Below are 5,000 nucleotides of genomic sequence, written 5' to 3' on the forward strand. Positions count from 1 at the left end.
CTGCGATACCACCTACGTTTACGAGAACCTCACATAAATCGTTTGGAAACAGCAAATTTAATTGGAAGTTGCTCATTGCTGACGTCACATTGCCAATCCTCGGTGCGGATTTCCACTCCCATTTCCACATTTTGGTCGGTGTTGCCCACCGACGATTGGTCAATGCAGACTTGTACTTGTCGATACTTCTTCAAACTGCCCCCTGCAACCTCGCTCTTCACATCAGTGCACCCAAGGATTCCTACCCTCACCTACTCACGTCGTACCTGGAAGTTTTCTGTCCAGAACTTCGCCAAACGCCCACGGCCCCGGCCAAACACGGTATTTATCACAATATCAAGACGATGGGCACCCAGCCTTCGCTAAATTCAGACATCTGGCACCAGATCGATTGGCAGCCGCCAAACAGACGTTCGATGAAATGGAAGAAATGGGCCTTTGCCAAAAGGCCTCCAGACCATGGTTGTCACCCTTACTCATCGTCCTGAAGAAAGACGGCTCCCTCTGTCCGTTTGGGGATTATAGGCGCCTGAACATGCAAACAGAGCCGCATCACTAACCCCTCCCAAACATCGCCGACAGGACCTACCTGCACAAAGCGAAGGTTTTCTTCAAACTCGACCTCCTGAGTAGTATTAACAGGGGCCTATGAATCCAGAAGATGTCCCCAAGACCGTCATCACCACTTCCTTCGGTACATAAACCTTCAATTACTCCTGTTTTGGCCTTTATAATTGTGGGGCCCCTTTTCAGCATCTCATGGAGGGCATCTTAGTTGACCTCCTGTCTGTGTATGTTACGTGGACGACATACTTGTGTTCTCTTCCTCAAAAGAGGAACACTTCCGTCACCAGCACATCGTGCTCGACCGCCTACAACAAAATGGACTCGTAGTCCAGTACGTACGACAAGTGTACCTTTGTCGCCAACGAAGTGTGGTTCTTAGGGCACCACATCAATCCTGAAGGAGTCCATCCCCTCCCTGAGAAGGTAGTAGCCATTCAGAACTTCCCCACACTCTCGACTGTCTAAGCACTGCAGGAATTCTTGGGCATGAGGAACTATTATCACCATTTTCTGCCAGCTATTACCACCATTCTTGCTCCTCTCTATGTCTCACTCAAGGGCAAGCCAAAAGACCTGAAGTGGGGTCCCCTTCAAGAAGTGGTCCCTTACAACGTAAAAATAGCCTTATCAACCGCTGCTGCTCTCACTTTTCCCGTCCCACGTGCCCCTCTCCTTCTCTCCACCGATGCCAGCGACGTCGCTATTGGTGCAGTACTCGAACAGATGGTCAGCGTTTCGCCCCGCCCAGAGGCCTTCTTCAGCAGAAAACTGCCCAAGGCAGAAACCGGTTATTCTACCTTCGATCGCGAATTGATGGTGGTGCAATTGGCTGTCCATCACTTTCGCCATTTATTACAATATACACCCTTCGTCATTCACATATACCACATGTCTCTGGTGCACGCCTTCACTCGACAACATGACGCCTGGTCCGCCCGTTAACACAGACATCTCTCTGCTGTGGCTGAATACAATTGCACCCTTCAACACATCCCTGGGAAAATGAATCCCATTGTCGATGCCCTGTTAAGAAACACGCTGGCTGCCGTTCAACTGGGATGGGACAACAACGCCTTGCGTGAAGCTCAAGGACAGGATCCAGAGTATCAAGAATGTAGGATATCCTGCATATCCCTCCGTTGGGAAGCGTCCCCCTCGACGACTCTAACACCATCCTCATCTGTGACATCAGTGCTGGTAGACCGCGACCTAGGATTCCTGCTTCCATGAGCCAACAGGTGTTTGATTTCATTAACGGCCTTTCACATCCCTTGCGCTGTTCTACTGCACAGCTGCTGAAGACGAAGTTCATTTGGCACAGCATTACTAAGGATGCTAAGGATTGGGTCCACGCCTGTATTTCTTGCCAAAGTTCCAAAGTACATCAACAAACAGATTCAGGAGTGGGCACCTTTCCTCAACCTCAGCGTCGTTTCGCCCACATTCACGTCAACGTTGTAAGCCCCTACCTACATCACAAGGACATCGTTACCTGTTCACCGCCATCGACGGCTCCATTTGTTGGCCTGAAGCCATTCCTATGGAAACTGCAATGTCCGCCTCATGTACATCTGCCTTACTCTCAGAGGATGGATAGCAAGATTTGGTATCCCTGAGCATATTACTTCTGACAGGGGTACCACTTTCACCTCTCAAATGTGGACATCATTAGCGAATCTCCTGGGCATCACCCTACATCAGACAACTGCCTACAGCCCTGCTGCCAATGGAATGATTGAACGTTTTCATTGTACCCTCAAAGCAGCTTTGATGTCCTGCTGTAAGGACTCCAACTAATTTACTCAGTTCCCCTGGGTCCTCCTTGGCCTAGGGACCTATCCTAAAGACGCCCTGGATATCCTGCATATCACTCCGTTGGGAAGCGTCCCCCTCGACGACTCTAACACCATCCTCATCTGTGACATCAGTGCTGGTAGACCGCGACCTAGGATCCCTGCTTCCATGAGCCAACAGGTGTTTGATTTCATTAACGGCCTTTCACATCCCTTGCGCTGTTCTACTGCACAGCTGCTGAAGACGAAGTTCATTGGCACAGCATTACTAAGGATGCTAAGGATTGGGTCCACGCCTGTATTTCTTGCCAAAGTTCCAAAGTACATCAACAAACAGATTCAGGAGTGGGCACCTTTCCTCAACCTCAGCGTCGTTTCGCCCACATTCACGTCAACGTTGTAAGCCCCTACCTACATCACAAGGACATCGTTACCTGTTCACCGTCATCGACGGCTCCATTTGTTGGCCTGAAGCCATTCCTATGGAAACTGCAATGTCCGCCTCATGTACATCTGCCTTACTCTCAGAGGATGGATAGCAAGATTTGGTATCCCTGAGCATATTACTTCTGACAGGGGTACCACTTTCACCTCTCAAATGTGGACATCATTAGCGAATCTCCTGGGCATCACCCTACATCAGACAACTGCCTACAACCCCGCTGCCAATGGAATGATTGAACGTTTTCATTGTACCCTCAAAGCAGCTTTGATGTCCTGCTGTAAGGACTCCAACTAATTTACTCAGCTCCCCTGGGTCCTCCTTGGCCTAGGGACCTATCCTATAGACGCCCTGGACGTCTCGGCAGCTAAAATGGTGTATGGCAACCGGTTGGTCATCCCTGAAAAATTTTTTCCTTCTGCCACCTCCTCCGACAATCTCCACTGGATATGTCACATCGTTGGAAAATTTGATCCATGCGGCCAGACTTACAAGACCCCAGCGAAGCATCACAAACCGACAGACTTGCACTCTACAATGTACGTTTTCCTACGCAATGACACTAGCCAGCCACCGCTAAACCCCCCTTACACAGGTCCTTTCCTTGTGATCCAACACAATCCAAAAGCATTCCAACTAAGCTTTTGTGGCAAACAAAACTGGGTTTCCATTGATTGTCTAAAACCTGCTCATCTCTTGCCAGATGACCTGCATATAGAATGCCTCTCTAGATCAGATTGCCCTGTTTAACATGTACAGTATGTCATTTTTTTTGGGGGAGCCATGTACCACCCGTGTGTCATACGATCGTACATAGTAACTATATTTCTCTTTTTGTATATATTATCCTTTGTATCTTTGTAACTCTCCCCTCATACTAACAGCACCTTGTATTCACCTGTCTGCTGACTCATTGTTAACTGTTAACAGAACTGGTAGCAGGTTTGACAAGAAATAGCATGTTCGTATTTTGTGACCTTCTACCAGGACCTAGTGTGTATATATACTCGAGGTGTCTTTAATAAAGTTACTCAGTTGCATTCATCTTGCCTTTGACTCACAACCTACTCTTGGCCCGTTACAATATCATATCCTCTTTTCCCTTCCTCCACCGTTATAGCTACATCACGAGGTTGGTTTTTAGATGCGTCCTCTCAAGTGTTTTCTATCAGAGGGCATATATATGTATGTATATATACATATATAGTATATATATATATATATATGACCATGACAAGAACAGTTTATTTCATAGGATTTATAGGTTTATGAGATTTAAAATGCTAAATTGAATTGTTTTATTATTTTACCCACGGAAACTGTCGCATGCGGTTTAACCAACGCAATGCAGAAACCGATCATTTTACATTTATTTGAAATTTCAGGAAATGTATAAATATCGGTGCAAGGTTGATTGACAATGAATCACATTCTAAAATAAATGAAGAGAATAAATAGTCTCACACCATCAAACGATATTTGTTAAAATTTAATTAACTTGTCATCACTTTTCATACCATGGCTTTCGAAAGAATAATAATTTCAATGTAGAAAGTTATTTTGAGAATGTGAAAAGGCAATGTTCTACCAGCACACACGTACATACAGACACATGCACACATACACACACACGCGCGCGCACACACACACACACACACACACACACATATATATATATATATATATATATATTAATCCAATTTCATAGGTTGAATTAGATAATGACTCAAAAAGGAACTATTTCAAATATCTTTTGTCTTGATACTAAATTTCTCTCATTAATAGTCAGTGGTCTTTATTAATATAAGATTTTTTTGGGTAATCAACTCATTCTTACAATAATTAGTGCAATTACTTTTTGTATAGATTATTTCTATTTTTCATTACTCCGGAGAAAGTATCTAGAATCATGTTTATCGAAATCTTAAATGAAAACTTAGAAAATTACTCATTTATTTTAATCTGAAATTTAACTCTAAAACTTCCATTACCATTTTATTATTATTTTGTTTAATTTCATCATATATTGACGTTTCCTTTTAATATAATAACTCAGATGATAATATATCAGCGAGAAAGACCAAACTATACGAGTCTTATTAATACTAATAACCCTCCAAAATATTATAAATATTTTCTTTTTAAATTAGATTCGATCATAAAACTATGACCATGGCAAAAAACAATTTATTTCATAG

Source organism: Palaemon carinicauda, chromosome 16 (assembly GCF_036898095.1).
Source record: "Palaemon carinicauda isolate YSFRI2023 chromosome 16, ASM3689809v2, whole genome shotgun sequence".
Classification (NCBI taxonomy): Eukaryota; Metazoa; Arthropoda; class Malacostraca; order Decapoda; family Palaemonidae; genus Palaemon; species Palaemon carinicauda.